The sequence below is a fragment of the Sapajus apella genome, unplaced genomic scaffold, assembly GCF_009761245.1.
Source record: "Sapajus apella isolate SASKATOON/1434 unplaced genomic scaffold, GSC_monkey_1.0 scaffold3, whole genome shotgun sequence".
In the NCBI taxonomy this organism is placed as follows: domain Eukaryota; kingdom Metazoa; phylum Chordata; class Mammalia; order Primates; family Cebidae; genus Sapajus; species Sapajus apella.
The window spans coordinates 32,506,353-32,532,989 of NW_022436943.1; the positions used below are offsets into that span (position 1 = coordinate 32,506,353).

The 26,637-nt window shown below is 36.5% G+C and overlaps 1 long non-coding RNA gene across 2 annotated transcripts in view; it reads right to left on the reverse strand.

Moving 5' to 3' along the window:
- LOC116532558 overlaps nt 1-26,637 on the reverse strand; it is a 179,246-nt gene that overhangs the window by 86,754 nt on the left and 65,855 nt on the right. The gene's annotated exons all lie outside the window — the stretch shown is intronic.

Sequence of the window (26,637 nt, forward strand, 5' to 3'; positions counted from 1 at the left end):
ATTTACTGACTAGTTTCAGAAAAGATAAAAAGATTCATTATTTTGTTCATGTTAGCTAAGAGTAGTCAAGAGTTGAACTGGTTCCCTTGCTAGGGTAATTCAAAACTGCTACACTCATGAGATACCAGCATATTTAAATTCATTTTTGAAAGTCTGAATTAACAGAACATTAGCTTTTTTTTTTTTTTTTTTCTGAGAGGATATATAAGAAGTTGTGGCTGTCTCCCTTACTCTCTGGATTTGAACTGGTGATACCTGGAAACATATGATATCATTACAGGGCTATACTACAATGAATGGGGCGTATACTGGGATGATAACACCTGTGCAGGAAAGTCTGCTTTCCTTAGTTTTTAAATTTTTGCACATCAACTTATTTCACAATTTGGAGAAAACAAATTACTGCTTCTCCATTGGCTTCCAGGACAATTGAATGTGGTAATTTGTATTTTTGAAAATATGTCAGTTTGGACATATACTTCAAACTGAACAAACTCCACATTTTAAAAATCACTAGCTATTATTCAAGCTCCAACTTCCAAATAGCTTGAATATTAAGAACCGGTTTTAAAAAACCAAATCCACAAAGTACTCCAGGAATTGTAAATCATTCCTCAATTGTCAACCACCAAGACACTTCAATTTAGAAAAGAATCAAGCGACTTTCCAGTTATTCAAGTCTAAATGTCTTAACCCACTTTCAGATGGAGGACAAAACATTCTAAAGAAATGAAAAATGTAACAACACTCACTCTTTTTTTCCTTTGGAAAGCTTTTTATACATTCTTTATGAGACAGATATTATAAAACTGAGTTACTAGTTATTACTGATAGAGGTGAGAGGGAAACTGATGATCTCAACAGAGCTGAAGGAAAGTTGTCTAAGTAATCAAAATTCCAGACTTCCATTTAGACTCCTGAATAGTTTCCCAAAATTTTTTTAAGGTGGTTAAGTCCATCTTCTGCATTATTTCTCAAATGCATTATGATATTGTTACCATGTGTGTTTTCATTTTTGTTACTGGTTTTATAATTTACCCTAATTGAACGAAAAATGAGGGCATGAAGTAAAGCATGGGAGTTCTTATTCCTTTTCTCCTTTAACCCCACACATTAAGTAAAGACTTGCCTCATACTGATTTTTGTAGCATTTTGTAGGAGGCCCCTATCCAGCTATCGTTTTTTGTGACTTCCAGACAACTGCCAGCCATATTCTTGCTTGGGAGAAATGGAGGAGTTTAGAAAATTGCAAATCAAGACATCAAGCTATATAATCTTTTAGTTCTGTGTGATGAAGTCCCAGTCCAAAGCAAAATTTCACCGTCAGTATTCATGAAACATCTAGCATATTTTGATTATTTAAAAAATATTTTCCTTTATCTTTTTCAAATATATCATTTGAATTAGATGGCAGTTATTTGGTATTGCTACAATTACCAGCTTTACAAATAACCAGTTTCAACTCATTGTGGAAAGTAAAGAATATTAAATTTGTATTGTAACTTGTGATACATTTCAATAATCCTATTTGACAGATTAACTTATAATGTTAGGACTTTAATGATTTCAAACTTATAGTAGTTGCTTTTAGACAAACGATATTGAGGAATTGGGAAGGATAAGAGAAATACCAATTCTTTCTTGTAAACACATTTGTACGATTTGAGTTTCTGGCCATACAGATGCAACGCTCATCAACATTTGTTGTTTTGTTAAAAATTTTATTTCAAACTATATTAGGGATACTAATTGCAGAACATTTGCTCTCCCAACAAAGGCAAAAAGAATTAAATGGCTTATGTAAACGTTCCAGATGTGTTAGATATGGCAGAGTTGGGAAGAGAATAAAAAAACAATATTCCAGTATTTTCCTATACATGGCTTTCTCTACCATATCACATTTAGATCTGTTTACAAATACATTTTTATTTCCAATACCTATCTCAGGGTTTTCTTTGTGTTTTATTCCTAGATAGCTAACCAGTGTTTATTTTATTTGAAGCACATTTTAACCACTCTTGATTACATTTTTTCCAAAAATGATTTTCTCTACTGACAACAGAAACTCAAGTGATAATTACAACAAAGGAGACTTTAAGAGTTCTTCCAGAACCAGGGTCATTGGTGACATTTCCATAAATCACACACAAACTCAACAGAGGCCAACTTACAGAGACGTCTCACTCTAATAAGCATACTATACAGAGATTAAAATAGCCCTGTTGTATTTATCTTTCACTGTGCAGCTTACCAAAACCAAATTTCTGTCATCAACAATTATTAATCATCCATATCCCACAGAGAATTTTAATAAAGCATATTATGAACCTGGGGGTGGTGGTGGTGGTATGAGAAAGACACAAATGTGATCCAAATTTATAAAAGGAGTTGGGGGTCCCTATTACTCCACCACATCTGTTTGCCACATGTGCATAAATCACATCAATGTTTTGAACATTTCTCCTAACACCTTCCTGTCACTTCAGTTTTATAGTTCATAATTCTACCCCTCATCCTCACAAAAAGAAAAGAAGAGAAAAGTTTCTCATTATTATATTTCAGGCTTGAGAGTGACATTTGACCAAGTATTAAGTCAACCAATTACATGTAAGGGCTGGTGCCAGAGGACCCTCCAGTTTCTTGAGATTTGGTCACAGCAAGCAAAAGTGGTAGTGAAACTCCTCGTTTATTCTAAAGGAACAATGTAATAATGTGAAGACACCAATGACCACCACTGCCAGATGAAAAGAAAGCTGCATTTTGAGTCTGAATCCATGAAAAAGAATTGCCAGAAAGAAAGGTGCTAACTTAGAAAAAGACGTTTTTCCTTGCAAATGGAATCCTCAGATGCACCATGCACACTACTCTGTTTATTTTCATTTTCCAGTGATGCTAATGCATGTCTACATATAGTGCAATGCCTGTTCTCCAGGAATTTGCTATCTGAGACAACCGTGACATGTAAAGACAGAGCAACAAGATCTAAAGCTGCATTTTTTGGACAGTTTATATGATCCACTGGTTTATTTAATGGAAATAAAATAAGCAAACTGAGCATACAAAGAAACTCAAATTAGCCAGGTGGTATCATATAGATAAAACTGAAATTTCTGATGAAAATGGTTGGTTAACATACCCAACCACTTGCTCCAAACGCACTGTACTGCTGAATAGATTTAACAACCTTGAAAACCGGCATATACATATCTCAATTTAAAAACAAAAAAGGAAAACTACGTGGTACCAGAAATGAAGAGAGTCAATCTGAAACTTGAGGAGTGAATGGGAGCTAATGCCATATGGCCTATAATGTTACTGAACCTGGACATTCTCCTAAGTTACTGAGGTTTTAACCTAAGAGTAGAGAGTTGAGAGGTAAGGCAGAAGTTGAGTTTGCAGGCGTGGTGGCATGGGAAATTACAGTTGCAATCCCAGCTAAAAATTGATACCCTAGAAAAAGACTATAAATTTCTTCCCATTGAAATGGAGATTTGGGGAGAAAGATGGGCTGACTGTCCTAAGTCATGGTTGAAAACTAATATTCTCGGAAAAATCTAAACCAATACTCTGTGAATATTGGGTTGAATTCACATATCAAGCTTGATTTAAAAAAATCTGAAGTCAAGAAATTATTGTAGAAACTAGTTGAGAGACTACTGGGCTTGACAGAGGTAGACAAAAACCACCAAAGTGATAACTTCACAATCCTGAACTATGACACATCCTTGGAAAGCAATTTCCTCTGAAGATAGGTCCAAAGTCTAAATTTGAAATACTCAAGAAAACAGATCTTGTTAGAGCCAAGAGTCTCTTTTTAAATCATATATATATTTTAATAATAATATATATATTAATAAATGGAGTGCGATCTCACTATGTTGCCCAGGCTGGTCCCAAACTCCTGGGTTCAAGTGATCCTTTCACCTCAACCTCCCAAAGTGCTGGGATTACAGGCAAGAGCCACTCTACCTGGCCAGAGCCAGGAGTCTCAACAAATGAAAATTCATATGCTAAAGCCAATAGATTACAGGATAATGTGAAAACAAATTTACTTTAAATGTTCAAAGATATAAAGAAGGAAGAAATAAAAATCATAAGGATAACATTCCTTAAAAGTGGCAGTTTTGAAAAAGAATAAAATGAAAATCCTAGAAATGAAAACTATAACTGAAAGAAAAATCTTAATATATAAACTTTATACAGTGTATTAAATACAAATAAAGAGGAAGAATTAGTAAATGTGAAAACAGATCTGAGAAATTAACCTTATATGCAAGAGAGAGATATGTAGGTGGATAGAGGATAGATAAGTAGATATATATAGATATGTATATGGTTCAGTAACATGGTACCTAACATATTATATGCATGTTATTCCTGAATTTATTAATTATGAATTCATTGATGAATAAATAAATTATATTAAAAAAAAGAAGAAATATTGAGGATGGAATGAAAATCTCCAACATATGTTTAATAACTCTAATACATATTCTCTCTAGAATGAGAAATCAGGAGAGAAACAATATTCCAAAACTGAAAAACAACCAAACACTTCTGATATTTATCATATAGAAACAATAAGAAACAGTTCAGTGAGAAAAAAAGGATAAACAAAAGCCTCACAATTGAATTCAAAGGGATTGCATGGATTCATTTGAAAGTTGGTACAACTTTAAAAATGGTGAGGGGAAATTCAGCTTTGAGATAATGCTAGAAAACATTTAGTATCTTCCACATCAAAAAGTGCTCTCTCTATTTTTAGAGATATTACAGAACCTATATATATCATTTTCACAAAATTTTCCCCATTCTACCATGTTTAATAATTTTTTGAGTACATGTATTTTTTCTTGTATTTTGAGTACTTGTATTTTTTTTTCTTCTGGATCATAAGAATTTGAAGGCTTGAATAATGTTACTCATTTTTGGCTTTCCCCATGTACCTACCATGCCTTTTACATAGTTGAAACTCATTAACATTGCTTTGTATATAAAGAGATAAAAATAATTCTTCTAAAAATAATTGCATTTGTGATAAGAGCTGCTTAAATTCAGTAGTACTTATCCTTCCTGTCACAGAGAAAGAAAAACATCCTCTTTTACCTTCTCACCCCACCAAACAGAGACCAGCCAGGAGCCAAGACTAAGATTTATCAAGGAATGTATGCACCCAAGTTTTTAAGGTGAAAGTCTTCAGATGTTTTAAAAATAGATCCTTCTAACAAAAACTCAAATGTTCTTAGTTTTGAAGGTTTCAGACTCATAAGTTGCATCACCTCATCATTCAGCCATGAAGCTGGCTCCTTTGTTCTTCATTTAAGAAGTGTGTTATTTTGCAGCATATGCCATAATCAAGAATTTTAGTGGATCTTGGTTCTCTCCAACCACCCATTGTACCTATAAAAAAGAGACAATGGGATAGAATACTCACTGAGGCTTATTCTTACTGAGGTTTTCCATTTTCCATGTTTACTTCTATCTTTTCTCTCCCATAACTTGATTGCTTCTCTGCCTCTCTCATTACTATGTGGCAGAAGACTGGGTGACAAATAATTGTCTAAATATTATCCATTAATTATCCATTAAGCCAAAGACAGCTTTCTTTTAAAGAATGGCTTAAAAACTGCACCTTACTCTTTGTGTCAAACTCTTTAAGTGCCAGATGGTTTCATTTCAACATTGTTGTTGATCTTCCCATGACACTTGCCAGGAGAAAGTTTGAGACACCTCTTCACATGTTTCTTGAAGTAGTCTCTTGATACTTAGGAAACTTCTCCAGCTGTAACCCAGTAAAGATAATACCTTGCAAACCATAAATAAAATGGCCTCAACTAACTTCACATCAGGAGATGAACAGTCTATAGGAAGGATTTTTTTCTTTCTTTTTGTAAAACTCAACAAATAAGATGGCACCAAATTGAAGTATAGGGTGTGATTCTCACTCTGCTTTCACATTAGAATCATCCCAGATCAATTAAATTTGAATACCTAAGGAAGGGAAGATTGAGACATATACCATTGTTTTTTTAAACTTCTTTGGTGATTCTAATGTTCATCAAGGTTTAGAAACAGTGCTATGCACCTACTGGGAGGGGTATCATATTTGCTCCTTAAAATAAAAAAGCTACACATGCTTATTGTGTTTTAAAAGATAGCTACAGATAACCAAAAAGAAGACAACCAAAATTGATGTGTAATCTCAATTTCTAGAGATAAAAAGTGTTAAAGCCTGGGTGTACATTTTTCAGTACTTTACTTTGCATGATTGTGTGAAAACATGCATGCAAGCATAAGCAGTTTTTGTTTCTTGCACTTTTTTTTCACTTCAAAGATTATAAAAATATTTAGGCTTATAATTCCATCGAGAAAATAGCTGATGTAGGAAAAGGGTCAATGTAATTCAGTCTTTAGTTATATCTCACTAAAAAAGTCAAATCCATCATTAGAATGACTCTATTAGCAGGAAAGTATTATCTGACTTATTCCTTCTTTCTTCTTGTCCTGTCTTTTTGCTTTTGCATAGGTGAATTCATGAGATTAAATAGGGAAAAATTGGAGCTCTCATGTTATACATTGCTGTTGGAAATATAAGGTTGTGCAGCTCCTTTAGAAAACAAATAGTTCCTCAAAAAGTTAAACACAGAACAACCAAATGACATGGCAATTCCACTCCTAAGCATCTACCCAAGAAAAACGTAAAACATACACCTACGAAATCTTGTACATAAACGTCTAAAGCAGCATTATTAATGACAGCCAAGATGTTTAAATAACCCAAATGTCCATCAACTCATTCAATGATAAATAAAAATTGTATTCCATCATACATACTACAATAGAAATGACCCTTGAAAATATGAGGCTAAATGAAAGAAATAAGTCACAAAAGACCACACATTGTATGATTTAATTTATTTGAAATATTCGGGATAGGAAAATTCATAGAGACAGAAAGTAAACTAGTGGTTGCTTAGAATTGGGGTCAGGAAAAAGGGGAATGGTGACTGATTGCTACTGGGCTTTGGGTTTCTTTTAGGGATGATGAAAATGTTTTAAAGTTAGATTGTGCTGATGGTTGAACAATGCTGTAAATATGTCTTTAAAAACACTGAATGGTGCACTTTAAATGGGTGAATCGTACGGTACATGAGTTGTTTATCAATAAAGTTGTTAAAAAAAAAAAAGAAAAGAGACATAGAGGCCAGGCACAGTGGCTCACACCTATAATTCCAGCACTTTGGGAGGCTGATGTGGGCAAATCAGAAGGTCAAGGGATTGAGACCAGCCTGGCCAACACAGTGAAAGTTTGGTCTCTACTAAAAACACAAAAATTAATTGGGTATGGTGGTGCATGCCTGTAGTCCTAGCTACTTGGGAGGCTGAAGCAGGAGAATTGCTTGAACCTGGGAGGTAGAGGTTGCAGTGAGCCAAGATCATGCCACTGAATGCCAGCCTAGAGTGAGATTCCATCTCAAAAAAAAAAAAAAAAAAAGGGATAGAAACCAAAATCCCTTATTTTACATTTTAGTGTTCTAACTTGACCATTTACTGCTTTTTAAAAAGAGATATTAGTCTGTTTTCATGCTGCTGATAAAGACATACCCAAGACTGGCCAATGTGCAAAGAGGTATAGTTGGACTGACAGTTCCATGTGGCTTGGGAAGGCTCACAATCACTGTGGAAAGCAAGTCACATCTTATATGGATGGCAACAGGAAGAGAGAGCTTGTTCAGGGAGACTCCCATTTTTCAAAACTATCAGATCTCATGATATTTATTCACTATCATGAGAACAGCATGGGAAGCACCTGCTCCCATGATTCAATTACCTCCCACTGGGTCTCTCCCACAACACATGGGAATTCAAGATGAGATTTGAGTGGGGACACAACGAAAGAAACCATATCATTCCACTCTTGGCCCCTCCCACATCTCATGTCCTCACATTTCAAAACCAATTATGTCTTTCCAACAGTTTGCCAAAGTCTCAACCCATTTCAGCATTAATTCAAAAGTGAGGTCCAATGTCTCATCTGAGACAAGGCAAGTCCCTTCCACTTATGAGCCTGTAAAATCAAAAGCAAATTAGTTACTTCCTAGATACAATGTGGGTACATGCATTGGGTAAATATAGCCATTCCAAATAGGAGAAATTAGCCAAAACAAAGGGGCTACAGGCCCCATGTGGGTCTGAAATCTAGCAGGGCAGTCAAATCTTAAAGCTCCAAAATGATCTCCTTTGACTTCATGCTTCACATGCAGGTCATGCTGATGCAAGAGGTTCCCATGGTCTTGGGCAGCTCCACCCCCGTGGCTTTGTAGGGTACAGCCTCCCTCCCAGCTGTTTTCACAGGCTGGTGTTGAGTGTCTGCAGCTTTTCCAGGCACATGATACAAGCTGTCAGTGGACTTGCCATTCTTGGGGAGGATGGTGGCCCTCTTCTCATAGCTCCACTAGGCAGTGCCCCAGTGGGACTCTGTGTGGGGGCTCTGACCCCATATCTCCCTTCTGCACTGCCCTAGCAGAGGTTCTTCAGAGCCCCACCCCTGTAAGCAAACTTTTGCCTGGACATCCAGGCATTTATATACATCTTCTGAAACCTACGTAGAAGTCTCCAAACTTCAATTCTTGACTTTGGTGTACCCGAAGGCTCAACACCACACTGAAGCTGCAAAGGCTTGGGACTTGCACCCTCTGAAGCCACAGCCTGAGCTATACATTGACCCCTTTTAGTCATGGTTGGTGCGGCTGGGACATAGGGCACCAAGTCCCTAGACTGCACAGAGCATGGGAACCCTGGGTCTGGCCCCTGAAACTATTTTTTCTTCCTAGCCCTCTGGGTCTGTGACGGGAGGGGTTTCAACATCTCTGACAGGACCTGGAGACATTTCCCCATTGTCCTGGTGATTAACATTTGGCTCTTCCTTACTTATGCAAATTTCTGCAGCCAGCTTGGATTTCTCTTCCAAAAATAAGATTTTCTTTTCTATTGCATTGTCAGCTTGCAAATTTTCTGAACTTTTATACACTGTTTCCCTTTTAAAACCGAGCCTTTAACAGCACTCACGTCTCCTCATGAAGGCTTTGCTGCTTAGAAATTTCTTCCACCAGATACCCTAAATCATCTCTCTTAAGTTCAAAGTTCCACAAATCTCTAGGGCATGGGCAAAATGCTGCCAATCTCTTTGCTAAAACATAACAAGGGTCATCTTTGCTCCAGTTTCCAACAAGTTACTCATCTCCATCTGAGACCACCTCAGCCTGGATTTCATTGTCCATATCATTATCAGCATTTTGGTCAAAGTAATTCAACAAGTCGCTAGGGAATTTCAAACTTCCCCATGTTTTCTCATCTTCTTCTGAGCCCTCCAAACTGTTCCAACCTCTGCCTATTGCCCAGTTCCACAGTCACTTCCACATTTTTGGGTATCTTTTCACCAGCACCCCAGTCTGCTGGTACCAATTTACTGTTTTAGTCTGTTTCCATGCTGCTGGTAAAAACATACCCAAGAAGACTGGGCAATTCCCAAAAGAAAAAGATTTATTGGACTTACAGTTTCACATGGCTGGGGAGGCCTCACAATCATGGTGGAAGGCAAGGAAGAGCAAGTCATATCTTATGTGGATGGCAGCAGGCAAAGAGACCTTGTGCGGGGAAACCCCCATTTTAAAACTATCAGATCTTGTGAGCCTCATTCACTATCATGAGAAAAGTGCAGGAAAGACATGCCCCCATAATTCAGTCACTTCCTACTAAGTTCTTCCCATGACTCATGGGAATTCAAGATGAGATTTGGGTGGGGACACAGCCAAACCATATCAGAGATCCATCCCCTTATTCTTCCTTTCCTTCCTTCTCCCTATAGCTCTTTTAAAACTGAGCTGATAAGTAACTCTTTACCATCTGGTGGTTGGGCAATGATAATATCTACTTAGTTCTAGCTTAAAAGACATTTGATATTACAAATTTCAATGTCTCTAGAGGCTCAACTTCAAACTTAAAACAAAAAGGAAATCTGAGTGAAGACTATGTCACTAAAAGATGCCATCAATATTTGATATTAAAATAACTATTTTCAGGACTTGAATTCTTGGAACATATTAAGGCACCCAATTAGCTGGGTTTCTGGTTTGTTTTTTATTCTGTCGGCTGAAAATACACCTTAAAATAAACTTCATGTTATTCCAGAAAAAAAAAAAAAAACATTCTCGTTAAAAAATTCTATTATCAGAATTCATCTTCCTAAAAATACATTGGTACATAATAACTTAGATTGGCAATGGGTTGAGAGGTGAGAAAGAGGAAGTTGGGGTTGCTAAGAGTGCACTTGGGAGTTATGAAATTGAGTAGCATTTTGTATCAATAAGGAGGGATATAACAGCAAATGCCTACTTCTTTTCTGACTGTGTGTGGTTAACTTGATTAAAAGTAAAGTCTGGAGTTAACTTGAGATTCAGGGTTGTAATAAACTGGTCAAACTCAACTATTATTTAAAATTGCACTTGGACACTTAGAAATAGCAATTTGGGGCCTTCTGGGGGGTTTTCTTTCCCCTTTTGCTTTCAAGTGCTAGAAAATAATGTGAAATTTTCTGGCCAATCATAAATTAATGGAATATGTATAGTAAGAAGTCAACCACCAGTTAATCTTCCAGGGCAAACATCCCAGAACTGGTGGGTATATTTCCTTAGAATTAAAGTACAAGTTGAAAGCCTCACAAAGTGGGGTAAAGCATGCATTGATCTTAGTAAAACCCCAAAAGCATTTCCCATAATTTTTAGGTTGGAAGTCATGTAATAGCAACTGTGGAGGAAAAGGTAATTTAAAATAAGTTGTACAGTCCATTGAAACAGAAGGGTCAATATTAAAGTTGTAATCATGGGCCATTCAAGATGAGTCTCCTATAGAGAAAAACAATGGTATAAAAAGAAATGATATATTATACTGTGACAGTTCTGTGACATGAACTATCATTGTCTCTCAGAGGCATATGCCTTTAACTCATGCTGTGCTCATTCCTTTTGAACAAAAAGCCCAGAAATATTGGGTCTTGCCAAAATATAATTCTAACAGTTTGTGGTCTCCAAACTTTATTACTTGACTTTATTTTTTAGAGAAGTTTTTGGTTTACAGAAAACATGAGCAGAAATTACAGTGTTTCCATATGTCACTTCTACCTACTCTATACTGCATACAGTTTCTCTTGTTAACATCTTGCATTAGGGAAGTACATTTGATACAATTGATGAACCAATATTAATACACTATCACTAACTAAAATTCAAAGTTTATATTAGGGTTAATTCTCTATGTTGTATAGTGCTGCAGGTTCTGAAAAATGCACAATGATAATGTCACATATATAACATTGGAATATCATACATAATAATTTCGCTGCCCTAGAAATCCTACATGTTCCACTTATTTATTCTTCCTTTCTTACTCTAAAGTTCTGGAAATGAGTGATCTTTTTGCAGTCTCTATAGTGTTGACTTTTCCAGAATGCCTTATATTTGGAATCATATGGTAAGTAACCCATCAGATTGGCTTCTTTTACTTAGTAATATGCACTTAAGGTCCCTTCATGTCTTTGTGGCTTAATGACTGATTTCTATTTGTTGCTCAATGGTACTCCATTAAATAGATGTAACAAATTTGTTTATCCATTCACCTTCTGAGGAACTTCTTGGTTGCTTCCAAGTTTTGGCAATTATAAATAAAGCTGTTATAAACATTTTTGTGCAGGTTTTTGTGTGGACTTAAGTTTTCAGCTCAATTGGGTAAATATCAAGGAGTGTGATTACTACACTGCATGTTAAGAGTTTGTTTAGTTTTGTAAGAAAATGTCTTCCAAAGTGGCTACACCATTTTGCATTCCCATCAGCCAAGAATGAGGGTTCTTGCTGTTTCACATCCTCAACAGCACTTGGGGTTGTCAGTGTTTTGAATTTTAGCCATTCTAATAGTTGTGAATGATGTTATCTCATTGTTGTTTTAATTTGCAATTCCTTAACGACATGATGTTGAGCATCTTCTCATAGGTTTATCTGCCATCTGTATACCTTTGGTGAGGTATCTTTTCATATCTTTTGCCCACTTTCTAGGCTGTTTGGTTTCCTATCGTTAGGTTTTAAGGACTTTTTGTATATTTTATATACCAGTCCTTTATCACATATGTGTTTTTCTTAATACGTTCCCTTAATACTATCTTTTACAGTAGCAGAAATTTTGAATTTTAGCATTTTCTTTTTTTTTCTTTCGTATTTCCTATCTCTCTGCTTGTATTACTCATCTGTTCTTGCATGTTGTCCACTTTTCAACTATACCTTTTACAGTATTATTCATAATTATTGTATATTCCTGGTTTGATGATTCCAAAATCTCTGCCATATCCGAGTGTCTGAGCCTGGTTCTGATGCATGCTTTCTTTCTTCAAACTGTTTTCATATTTATTTTTGTTTTCTTTTTTTTGAATTTGTTCATGCTTTGTACTTTTTTTGCTGAAAGTCCAGAATGATGTATCAGGTAAAAGGAATCAAGGAAAATGGGACTTAATGTGAGATTTTATGTTTGTCTAGCTAAGAGTTAGGTTGTGTTTACTGTGTGCTGTAGCTGCAGGTGTCAGGGGCTAAAATTTCCTCCAGTGTTCTTGTTTCTAGCTCATCTTTTGTTTTTGAGTTTTGTAGCGACTCCTTAAATAGGATCTGAATCTTGTAGTTCTTTTAGTTATAATCAATTATTATTATTAAGAGCCCGACTGCAGGGTTGGTAAGGTATGGGTAGAGGTGATGCATTCTGTAGTCCTATAATTAGTTCCTAGTCTTTTAGTGAGCCTGTGCCTCTGGACTGCGACCTTCACAATTGCTTCTCAGCTTCCCTCACCATGCCCCTTAGGTGAGACAAGACAATTAAATGGGGCTGGGGTTATTTCCCTTCCCCCAAAGGTCAATTAGGTTCTGGTAAAGTAGTTTATTTTCTTTCCTTTCCTTTTCTTTTCTTTTTGAGAAAGGATCTGCCTCTGTCACCCAGGCTGGAGAGCAGTGGCACAATCACAGCTCAATGCAGCCTCGACCTCATGACCTCAAGTGATCCTCTCACCTCAGCCTCCCAAAGTTGGACACCACGGACCTCCATGGACACCATCTCCAGCTACTTATTTTTTTATTTTTCGTAGAGACAGGATTTTTACCATGTTGCCCAGGTTAGTCTTGAACTTGTGGGCTCAAATGACCTACCCACCTTGGCTTCCCAAAATGCTGGGATTATAGGTGTGAACCACTGCATTTGGCCAAAAATAGTTTCGGGAAAGTCCTTTGTTAAGAAAAGCAGAATGCCCTGTGTATATTTCAAATGTTTACTACTCCTTCCCCTTGCCAGGAATATGAAGGGATTTTTCCCTGTTGCACCTTTAGAACCTACTAGGGTTCCTGGAGATAAAAATTATGAAAGTATGGGGTTTGCCTAAAACTGAGTCTTAACAGAGGTCTTAACTCTTAATCTAGTCCACACTGAGCCTTCAGAAAGTCACCATGTTAACTTTTCCTACCATCACTGCCTCCAATGGTGGTAGTAATCCAGTTGCTTTGGACTTCTGCTACCGGTCAGCTGTGATTCTTGGTATTTGTCCATCCTTCCAGTTCTAGAGGCCACAATTAGCCCTGTGATCTCAATTCTCTGATGGATCTAAGAAGAGCTGTTGATTTTCAGTTTGTTCAGCTTTGTATTTGTTGTGAGGATGGGAGTAATGACCTCTAAGCTCTTTACACGTCAGGCCAGACATCGGAAGTGATCCTCAAACTCTGATGATGCTTATGCTTATGTTTGAGAATCACTGACAGAAAATCTTCAATGAAAATCTTCTGTGGATTGTTACTGGTGCAGCTATTGTTAAAGTAAGCTTGTCATAATCAATCCCGATTAGACCTATACTGTAGCAGTTTTCACCCTGTATTTTAATATTTTCATACAAGTTGAGGGCAGAAACTAGGGTTGTTTTTTTTTTATACTCATGTCAGTATAGAACACATTAATGAGCACAAAACAGAATCAATAAATATTAGTTGAATGAACAAATAAAGTAATTAGGGTCCAATTTCCTTTAGGCTGGTAGAAACCTCCAAACATATGAAAACCTAACCACGGAGTAATGATTATTTTTTAAAAATTCATTTCTTAAAATGCATTAAACTTTTTGAATGACTGGAAAAAATAAATGTTGGAACACTGAATTAGCTTTAAATTGTCTCCACAGGAAACCTGTATCTCCTATTGGGATGTCTGGTAGCGATGAGATAGTAACAGCTCATTAGAGGAAATAGAAAAATGTAATTTTAGGAACTGTTTCACAAAGAAAACTAAAGAATTGGGAGCAATTTAATTTATCATTATAAAGCAGGTCTCTTGAGAGAATTTTTTTTTTTTTCTGGAACCTTTATATAAAGTCCAGATTGGTTTCATACTTCTTTTCTCTATAGAATCATTCTCCATAAATCCAGGGTTTTCTGGGGATTAGCTATTTGAATCACGTGTCTAAGTTTGAAACCAGTTGTAACAATTTACTTATAAGATAAATGTGTAATTAACGATAGGGAGAGAGGCTGTTCTCCACTAAAATTTGTTGACACATTTCTGAAAAAGCTATAATTGATGTGCTACAAGAGTCTAAAACAATGTTTTTCAATTTCTCCTTGATTTTTAGAACAAAAAGTACTTTTTAAAAAATAGATTCCTCAGTCAAATTCACCTTGGAATTTTTTATGCGATAGCTTGCTCTTGTTAGAGATATATAATGAACATATTATAACATATTAAAGTTTAAAAAAATTCTGCATTGGAAAACCACCCCTATTTTAATTAATTAGGCTGTAGAACCCTTCCTTTACTTATTATTTTCCTCTGACATTTATTACTATTTCATAAAACACACTTTGGGACATATCCTATTAAAATTTTTTTTTGAACAACCAATTTTGGAATAAATGTTTTGGAAATCCAGGAAAGGTAGAGATGAGCTAACGAATAATTTAATGCTTGCCTTCTTTTTTGTGCTGGTATGATAGATTTTGGGGGAGGGAGGTATAATAGAGACATAAGCAATCTAAAATGCGTAATGTAGAAGTCCAAATTCTCCTGTTGTTTATGGATTTTTAACTACATCAGGTATCTATAATGACTCAACTATAAGAAGATTAAATGAATATTTTAAAGCTATGGTGGTAAATGTAAGGGCGAATAGATACCACTTGGAAGATTTGGATTTGCAAATTGATTCACATTCACCTTGAATACCATATATTTTATATATTACATATTATGTCTATATACTTTTGTTTCTTTTTACTTAAATATTATAGAGGAAAGGATTTCATTTCATATTTGTTTTCAATAGTCCATGAGAACTTAATGTATATAATTTGGTGATAATATCAGCCCGCTGTAAAATGTTAGCATATTATTTAAGCACAATTGTGGCAAATAAGATTCAACATTAATACTTTGCTATCTGTAAAAAAAATGTTTTAAATCTCATTAAAATGAAAACCTCTTTCCACGTTAACATAGCAGTCATTCTGAACCAGTTATTTTTCAGAATGATATCTTTAGAGAAGCAATCACAGATTTAACACAAAAGCCCAAAGAAATGGAAGACACATTTAGCATATCTTATAAAAGAGGAGTCACATTTTCACAATGTTCTAGAAGACAGACAACTGATATAAAATGTTAATCAGTTCAGGGTACATTAAAATCACAAGGCTGTCCTGTATGAGACAAACTGTATTCTAAAGAGAATTCATCTGGACTAGGTAGAATGGCTAATACTTTAAACCTGTATTGATTAATATTTGAAATAGTAAGACATTTGAAATTGGATTATTTATTTTGTTTACATAGTCCTTGATGGCTTGAATGTGTCATAGATTCCTCAAATAATTAATAAAAGTTGGAATTACTTTCCATAAGAATTAAAAGTAGTATTTTGGTGCCCACACTGTGCATCAGTGTAATTCTTCAGAGAAAGAACTTCAAAAGAAGCAAATAAACATGAAGGGGAATCACTGGTATGGGCCAAGTGATTGGACTAAATCTGCTCTTGGGTCCCTTAAAACTATAAAGTACAAACTCTCATGTAGCGTAATGTAAAGCACAGGAGTTCTGAATTAGATAGACTGTATGTGAATCTTGCATCTGGCAGTTTTTAGCTCTATGACTGCAATGTATTTAATTTCTCTGAGTCTCCATTTCCTAATAAAAAAAGATGGGATTAAAAATAAAATACTTCTCTTGAAAAGCTACTGAATATAGTCACCAGAAAAGATCCAAAGGCATTTGGGAGAGCTCCCAGGATTCCTGGATGGTAGTGCCCCAGAGGGGCATAGAAGCTCCACAACCCTTCTCATATGCCTTACTCTGAGCATCTCTTCACCTGGTGGTGTCTGTATCATTTATAATAACTTTTAAAATAAACTGGTAAATCTAAAAAAAAAAAAAAAAAAAAAACACTGGCTGGGCGCAGTGGCCCATGCCTGTAATCCCAACACTTTGGGAGGCCGAGGTGGGTGGATCACAAGGTCAAGAGATCGAGACCATCCTGGCCAACATGGTGAAATCCTGTCTCTACTAAAAAATACAAAAATTAGCTGGGCGTGGTAGCACGCCTGTAGTCCCAGCTACTTGGGAGGCTGAGGCAGGAGAATTGCTTGAATCCAGGAGGCGGAAGTTGCAGTGAGCCAGGATCGCACCACTGCAGTCCAGTCCAGTGCCTGGTGACACAGCGAGACTCTGTCTCCAAAAAAAAAAAAGAAAAAAGAAAAAAAAAAAAAAAAACGTTCGTTAAGAAAGCATCAAACTAAAAGAACTCATCTGAAGGGTCAGAAATCAGAAGGGCATCAGACTTCTGAATAGCAACACTAGAAGCCAAAAGACAATGTCATAAACCTTCAAAATACTAAGTGAAAATTATTTTCAATCAAGAATTCTGTATCTGACCAATCCTTAAATCAAGTATACTTGTATAATAAAGATAACTTTGGACAGGGAAAATTAAAAAATTTCAATGTACTCTTTCCAGGAAGCTACTCAAGGGTAATTTTCATAAAACAAGAGTAAATCAAGAAAGAAAGATTAGAATTAGCAAGTCTTCTCCTAACCAGGAGCACAAGAGAAGGATGTATAATCCAGAAATCCATTTCATTAATTTTCAATTAGAAATATAATGATCAAATGCCCTGGAACACTATTTATCATCTGGTGTTACATCTTTTCCCTAGAGGAACACCTAGGTAACAGACACAGACATGGTTATAATTATAAAGCTGTTCCTTTGTTAATCTGAATTAAAGTAAAGGGAGATAATCAATGAGGCCAAGAAATCCATGTCCATTCTCAGGCATCCCATCCCTCCTGGGGTAGCAGGGAAAATATGTTAGCATTCTTACTTGATATATTATCTACATCTAAGTCTGTGTTCACTTGTTCTTTCTATTTAACTAGATTAAGTTAATGAATTAACCTTTATTTGAGGACAAAATTTCCTCAGTCACCTACTTAGAAACCATCTTTCTAGGGTGAATTAATTTTATACGTCAATGATTATATGTGATTCTTACTTATTTTATTCAAAGGAAATAACTTTATTTCCAACTTCTGGGGGCATCTCACCATAGCTACTTATGTACTGACCACGTCTGTATCTCCAACAAACTTAATAAAATCAACAAAAATTCCCAAATAGAATCATCACAAAACAAACTTGTAATTAAGAATATGCTCGGCCGGGCGCGGTGGCTCACGCCTGTAATCCCAGCACTTTGGGAAGCCGAGGCAGGTGGATCACGAGGTCAAGAGATCGAGACAATCCTGGTCAACATGGTGAAACCCCGTCTCTACTAAAGCTACAAAAAATTAGCTGGGCATGGTGGCGCGTGCCTGTAATCCCAGCTACTCAGGAGGCTGAGGCAGGAGAATTGCCTGAACCTAGGAGGCGGAGGTTGCGGTGAGCCAAGATCGCGCCATTGCACTCCAGCCTGGGTAACAAGAGTGAAACTGTCTCAACAACAACAACAACAACAACAACAAAAGAATATGCTCAAAACATTTACCTTATTCTGAGCATTTTGGTTACAAGGAACAGAAACTAGCTTAAGCAAATGATGGAAAATTATAATGACAGATCTTAGTTATCCAAGGAAATGCTATAGAATCACAAATAAATAAGATTTTTCGGGATTTCAACAGCAAGAGATGCTGGATCATTACAATAGGCTTCCACCATTATTCAGCTTAGCTACACAACTTTCTAGTGTTTCATCATTAATACAACTCAGCTACGCTATGCATGACTATTTTCTGTTTCCCTGTCTCTTTGATTTTAGAATATGTATTTTATGAGCTCAAAATACATATCAATATACATATATATATACATATTCTCTACCTTAATCAGTCATAACCACTATTGTAATCACATCACACATGCATATATACACATACACATACACATATGCACACGCTAATATACACACATCAGCCATTCAAATCTGGTTTCAAACCTAGCAAATAAAAGCAGAAATAAGAACATCTGGTATAATTTCAGAATGAAGAACAATTTTTGACAGTATTTTTTAAAGTGTCAGTTAGAAACATTATGCCAAAGTATAGGGTTGACTCAAGGTTCCTACATAGGTTTGTTAAATTTGATCAATTCTATAACTACTGATTCCAGTCACCTTCACACTTTGAATCATTAGTCACAGTGGGGGACTCTCATGTAGCATGAGTGGATCAATACAAATCCACCCCTATTACTGGAATACCATCTCAAATTGCATGCCCTATAGTGGGTAAGGCTTAACTTCTTGCTATGTAAGTGATTAATTACAACTACCATTAAAATCATGATAAGGAGCTTATATTAAAACAGGCTAAAAGACAATCTAAAAATGTGGAAAGATTAGACAGCAGAGCAGCTGGAAGGGAAATGCTAGTGTTGGGGAAATAAAAAAGATTAAAAGTCAATGTCTAGATAGAAAATGAAGGCAATAGGAACATAGAGAACTAAAAGAAAAATGAAATATTGAAGATGGACTTTGAAAAGTTGAGCTAATTTCTTCTGAGCCATTACATTACATTACATTACATTAAGGCCCTGTTTAAAAGGCATTGTTCTGGTAATCGAGGACTCCTTTCTCTTTACCTTACCACTGCATATAGGTATGTTTAAATAAGAGAATCTTATAGCTATATTGGATGATATGAGACTTGTTTCAATGAGAGACTGCTATTTTCAAACTTATCTATGATAGGCAGAGTTTCTTGATCTTCAATTCACAGTCTCCTAAGTGACCCATGAATAGACTCTGAGGATCTGTTAACTTAGTTGAGAAAGATTATACCCTTTTTTATTAACAGCCAAATTCAATTTAGCATTTCCTCAAATTGTGATTATAAACAGCAAACCACAGTAGTATTACTAATGGCCAGAATTGTGTCATGGATAGAAGTCATATATATGTTCATGTCACATTACAATTGTTACAGATACCTCAAATTATCATTTATGCTTATTATTCCTTTGAATTTATAATAGTTATTAGATTTAATTATATTATCACATGTCAATAAATACTTCCATTACTATATCACATTTATCCTTTTTAGTATTTTGATAACTATATTTCAATATAATTGGTTTTATTTGTGTGTGTGTGTGTGTGTGTGTGTGTGTGTATGTGTGTGACACGGGGTCTCATTCTGTTGCCCAGGGTCAACTACAGTGGTGTGACCTCCCCAAACTAAATTGATTCCCCTATCTCTGCCTCCTGAGTAGTTGGCACTACAGGTGTGTCATTATGCCCAGATAATGTCTGTATTCTTTGCAGAGACTGGGGTTTCACCAGGTTTTCTAGGCTGGTCTCAAACTCCTGGGCTCAGGGGATCTGTCCACCTCAGCCAATTGGTTTCATTTGTATTTGTATGTATTTTATTTTAGGCACTTAAAAACATGATTATGAGAAACGATTCATAGATTGCAGGAAGGTTCATGGAACAAAATTTTAAGATTCCTAGTTAAGAGGACTCAAAATATCAATGATACGATTTGATGTTTGACTCTTCCAAGTGTCATGTTGAAATGTAATCCCCAATGTTGGAAGTGGGGCCTAGTTGAAACTACTGGATCATGGGGGCTGATTCCTTATAAATGGCTTAGCACCATCCATGGGTAATGAGTAAGTTCTTGCTCAGTAATTAATAGTTCACATGAAATCTGGTTGTTAAACGAGTCTGGGACCTCACACTTCTCTCTCTTGCATCTGTCTCACCACGTGGTATTTCTACTCCCACTTCCTCTTCTGTCATGATTGTAGGCTTCCTGAGGCTTTCACCGGAAGCAGATGCTGGCACCTGGCTTCCTGTACAGCCTGAAGAACAGCAATCCAATTAAACCTCTTTATTTATAAACTACCCAGTCTCAGGTATTCCTTTATAGTTTATGTAAAAATAGACTAACACAATTAGTGATTCAGTAAGTATTTTCACGTTAATTAAAAATAGATTTTTAAAAATAACAGGATCATTTTTAATAGGAGTATTTTAAAAAACATCAAATAGTATAGAATATAAATAAAATAGTATATGAAAGAGTCCTGGGCAAGTGTGCTGGCTTACACCTGTAAACTCTGCACTTTGGGAGGCCAAGGTGGGAGGATCACTTGAGCCCAGGAGTTCAAGACCAGCCTGGGCAACATAGTGAGACCCCATCTTTAAAATAAAAAAAATTAAACAACAAAAACAGTCCCCTCTTACTTCCATATACTCCTGTTACCCAGTTCATTCTTTGATGTGTATCCTTCCTGACATTTTCTATGCATATTAGAAAGATTATATTAAATAAATCTCTTAAAAATATATAAATTTATAAACAGCATCACCACATACATACTGTTCTACAACATGGCTTTTAAATTTAACAATATACTGCGGACATTTAAAAATACCATTACATATAGATTTATCTCACTATTTTTTCAATTGTGGCATAATATTTCATGGTATTGCCACAAATTACATCATTGGTTTTTTATTAGTGGATATTTAGATATTTTCAAACAATGTGTAATGAACATCTTTATTTGAAGTAATATTGAAAATATTTAACAATCCTTGTCATGGGTACTGGCCAATAAAATGGATCCCAATTTTCATGCTGGAGGGAGGTCCTAGTGGTCCCCTGCTGGGCTAGGTATTAACCCTTTCATTGCTAGAACACAGACAAGCCCACTGCAGAGGGCCCAGAGGTTGAGGTATTGGGTGAGGCAATCAACATGTAAAACATCAACTTAGTTTCCTTGGCTGACATGCTATGGGGCAGGTATAGGGACAGAATATGAATGGGAGTAATGCCCAGAAACTGATTATTTACACTACTGACCCTCTTTTCTAACAGGGATGGGAGGTGAAGGTAAAAGTACCTAATGACACCTAGGTTTGAGCTGTGAATATTTGCACAGGATAAAAAGTAACCCCTCTGATATGCTTATGTGTGTCATGATTCTTCCTGTAATCTTGGACTTGGAGCATGAGCAGAAATAAATGAGAAGATAAAAGTGATGCCTGTTCAAGGCTAAATAAAGCCCAGGTTATGACTGCTTGAAGAATAGGGAGTTGTACAGCAAGTTAATTTTACTACCTTTCCTGGTGAACACAAGTAGTTCTTATCTATACTCATTGGGAAACTGCATATTCCTAAATTTTTTTTTTTATTTCTGTAGAGAAAGAGCTATAAAAAATAGGAAAATTATCTGTCTGGCTAATTTTTTTGAATTTTTTGTAGAGACAGGGTTTTGCCATGTTGCCCAGGCTGGTCTCCAACTCCTGGGCTCAAGTAATCCTTCTGCCGTGCCTTCCCAAAGTGCTGGGATTACAGGCATAAGCCACTGGGCCTGGGCAATGATCTGTATATATTTACTATTTTATCTGGATCTCTACTGAAGATTTAGGTTTTTTTTTTTTTTTTAATCATGAAGTTGCTATTCTAAGTAACTTAAGAAAACCTAAAAATTACTAAATTTGGTGAAACTATTGAATAATCTAGATCCAGGTTTAGGGGATCTTGTAGTCAAGTAGAAGCTTTTCATAAGGACCAGGAGCATAAGAATAGAAAGGAGACAGGTAAGAAAGGACAACGTTACAGTCTATGTTATGAGTGCTGAAAAGTAAAGATAAGGTAAGATAGGCAATGATTTAGGCTGAGATGCTGCCATAGGCTGTTATGTTTGCTGTAGATACTGGGTTACAGTTGAGTGCTGTGTTCTAAAAAATTGATAACGGAAAGAGCCAACAAGACAGTGATTTTCAAATTGTTAAGTTGACCAAGTATCCATAACCTTTAGTACTCTGACACTCTACTACAAAGTAGTTACATATTTTTGACAGTATATGACAAGGAATAATTTTACTATCAGACACTGGAACTGTATTAGATGTATGAGAGTTTCTGAATCACAAAAAGAATGAATCCAGGAGCTGGTTTTTTGAAAATACCAACAAAATAGAGAGAATGCTAGCCAGACTAATAAAAAAGAAAAGAGAGAAGAACCAAACAGATGCGATAAAATATGATAAAAGGGATATCACCACTGATATCACAGAAATACAAACTACCATCAGAGATTACTACATACAACTCTATGCACATAAACCAGTAAATCTAGAAGAAATGGATGAATTCCTGGACACTTACACCCTCTTAAGACTAAACCAGGAAGAAGCTGAATCCCTGAATAGACCAATAACAAGGGCTGAAGTTGAGGCAGTAATTAATAACCACCAACCAAAAAAATTCCAGGTCCACATGGGTTCACAGCCAAATTCTGCCAAAGGTACAAAGAGGAGCTGCTACCATTCCTTCTGACACTATTCCAAACAATACAGAAAGAGAGAATTATCCTAACTCATTTTATGAAACCAATATCATCCTGATACCAAAACCTGGGAGACATGACTAAAAAAAAAAAAAATTTCAGGCCGATATCCATGATGAACATCAATGCAAAAATCTTCAGTAAAATGCTGGCAAACTGAATGCAACAGCACATCAAAAAGCTTATCCATCACAATCAAGTAGGCTTCATCCCAGGGAAGCAAGGCTGCTTCAACATATACAAATCTATAAACCTAACCATCATATAAACAGAACCAAAGACAAAAGCCACATGACTATCTCAATAGATGCAGAGAAGGCCTTTGACAAAATTCAACAGCGCTTTATGCTAAAAACTCTCAATAAACTAGGTATCAATGGAACGTATCTCAAAATAATAAAAGTTATTTATGACAAACCCATGACCAATATCATACTGAATGGGCAAAAACTGGAAGCATTGCCTTTGACAACTGGCACAAGACAAGGGTGCCCTCTCTCACCATTCCTATTCAACATAGTATTGGAAGTTCTGGCTAGAGCAATCAGGTAAGAAAAAGAAATGAAGGGTATTCAGTTAGGAAAAGAGGAAGTCAAATTGACTATATTTGCAGATGACATGATTGTATATTTAAAAGACCCCACTGTCTCAGCCCAAAGTCTCCTTAAGATGATAAGCAACTTTGGCAAAGTCTCAGGATACAAAATCAATGTGCGAAAAATCACAAGCATTCCTATACACCAATAACAGACAAATAGAGAGCCAAATCATGAGTGAATTCCCATTCACAACTGCTACAAAGAGAAAAAAATACCTAGGAATACAACTAACAAAGGACATGAAGGACCTCTTCAAGGAGAACTACAAACTACTGCTCAAGGAAATAAGAGAGGACACAGATGGAAAAACATTCTATGCTCATGGTTAGGAAGAATCAATATTGTGAAAATGGCCATACTGCCAAAGTAATTTATAGAATGAATGTTATCCCCATCAAGCTACCATTGACTTTCTTCACAGAACTGGAAGAAAACCACCTTAAACTTCATATGGAACTAAAAAACAGCCTGCATAACCAAGACAATCCTAAGCAAAAAGACCAAAGCTGGAGGTATCATGCTACCTGACTTCAAACTATACTACAAGGCTACAGTAATCAAAACAGCATATTACTGGTACCAAAACAGAAATATAGGCCAGTGGAACAGAACAGAGGCCTCGGAAGTAACGCCACCAATCTACAACCATCTGATCTTTGACAAACCTGACAAAAACAAGCAATGGGGAAAGGATTCCCTGTTTAATAAATGGTGTTGAGAAAACTAGCTAGCCATGTGCAGAAAGCAGAAACTGGACCCCTTCCTGATACTTTACACTAAAATTAACTCCAGATAGATTAAAGTTTTAAACATAAGTCCTAACACCATGAAAACCCGAGAAGAAAACCTAGGCAATACCATTCAGGACATAGGCATAGGCAAGGACTTCATGACTAAAACACTAAAAGAAATGCCATCAAAAGCCAAAATAGACAAATGGGATCTAATTAAACTCCAGAGCTTCTGCACAGCAACAGAAACTATCATTAGAGTGAACCAGCAACCAACAGAATGGGAATAAATTTTTGCAATCTACCCATCTGACGAAGGGCTAATATCCAGAATCTACAAAGAACTAAAACAAATTTACAAGAAAAAAAACAAACAACCCCATCAAAAGTGAGCAAAGGATATGAACAGACACTTCAAAAAAGACATATATGAGGCCAACAAACATATGAAAAAATGCTCATCATCACTGGTCATTAGAGAAATGCAAATCAAAACCATACTGAGATACCATCTCACGCTAGTTAGAATGGCGATCATTAAAAAATCTGGAGACAACAGATGCTGGAGAGGATGTGGAGAAACAGAAACACTTTTACACTGTTGGTGGGAGTGTGAATTAGTTCAACCATTGAGGAAGACAGTGTGGTGATTCCTCAAGGATCTAGAAATAGAAATACTATTTGACCCAGCAATCCCATTACTGAGTATATACCCAAAGGGTTATAAATCATTCTATTATAAAGACACATGCACACGTATGTTGACTGGGGCACTGTTTACAATAGCAAAGGCTTGGAACCAAACCAAATGCCTATCAATGATAGACTGGATAAAGAAAATGTGACACACGTATACCATGGAATACTATGCAGCCACAAAAATGGATGAGTTAATGTCCTTTGCAGGGACATGTATGAAACTGGAAACCACCATTCTCAGCAAACTGACACAAGAAAAGAAAACCAAACACTGTATATTCTCACTCATAAGTGGGTGTTGAACAATGAGAACACATGGACACAGGGAGGGGAGCATCACACACTGATGTCTGTTGTGGGGTGGGGAACCTAGGGGAGGGACAGTAGGGGGTGGGAAGATTGGGGAGGGATAACATTAGGAGAAATACCTACTGTAGGTGAGGGGGGGGAATGGATGCAGCAAACCACCATGGCATGTGTATACCTATGTAATAATCCTGCACGATCTGCACATGTACTCCAGAAGTTAAAGCATAAAAAATAATTAGATTACCATGCTGGGCATGGTAGCTTACACCCGTAATTCCAGCATTTTGGGAGGCTGAGGCAGGTGGATCATCTAAGATCAGGGGTTTGAGACTAGCCTGGCCAACATGGTGAAACCCCATCTCTACTAAAAATATGACAATTAGCCAGGTGTGGTGGCATGCACTTGTATTTGGGAGGCTGAGGCAGGAGAATCCCTTGAACCCAGGAGGCTGCAGTGAGTCCAGATCATGCCATTGCATTCCAGCCTGGGAAACAGAGCAAGGCTCAGTCACGTGCGCGCACGCGCGCGCGCGCACACACACACACACACACACACACACACACACACACACAGAATTAAGTGACCCAAAATGTAGATTTTCCTGAGAGTCTTTAAAATAGGCAATTTTAAAGAAAAAAAAGAACAACCAATATGTTGTGTGATAGCATCTCTATTGTAAATTGTGTCTCATGACATATACTTGGATGAACAATGAAAAAAAAGAATACTGCATAAAATTTAAAATAAAAGTATATATTAGGAGAATGTATCTTATGTATCTGAGTTACTTACTTACCTAATTTGAGGGATGAGCCTTGCTGGTTGACTAATAATTTAAAATTTAATAATTTAATGTCACATTATTTTAACATCTGCTAGAAGAAAAGAAAAAGCAGGCACCCAAACCTTAAAAGTTCTAGAAAATTTTAATCTTGAGAAATTCCATTCATTAAATTAAATTCATTGGGTTTTGAATAAGGAAAGAAAAGCTGAGATAGAAAAGGGGCTTTTTGGCTGGGCATAGTGGCTCATGCCCCAAATCCCAAGACATTGGGAGGTGAGGCAGGAGGACTGCTTGCCTCCAGGAGTTTTAAGACTAGCCTGGGCAACATGGAAAGACCTTGTCTCCACACGAAAATAAAAAATTAGTTTGGTATGGTGGTGAATGCCTGTAATTCTGGCTGCTCAGGAGGCTGAGGTGGGAGGATCACTTGAGCCCTGGTTGAGGCTGCAGTAAGCCGAGATCATACCATTCCAGTCAGCCTGGGTGACAGAGTGAGACTCTGTCTCAAAATAAAACAAAATAAAATTTAAAAAGGCTTTTGGCCGGGCGCGGTGGCTCAAGCCTGTAATCCCAGCACTTTGGGAGGCCG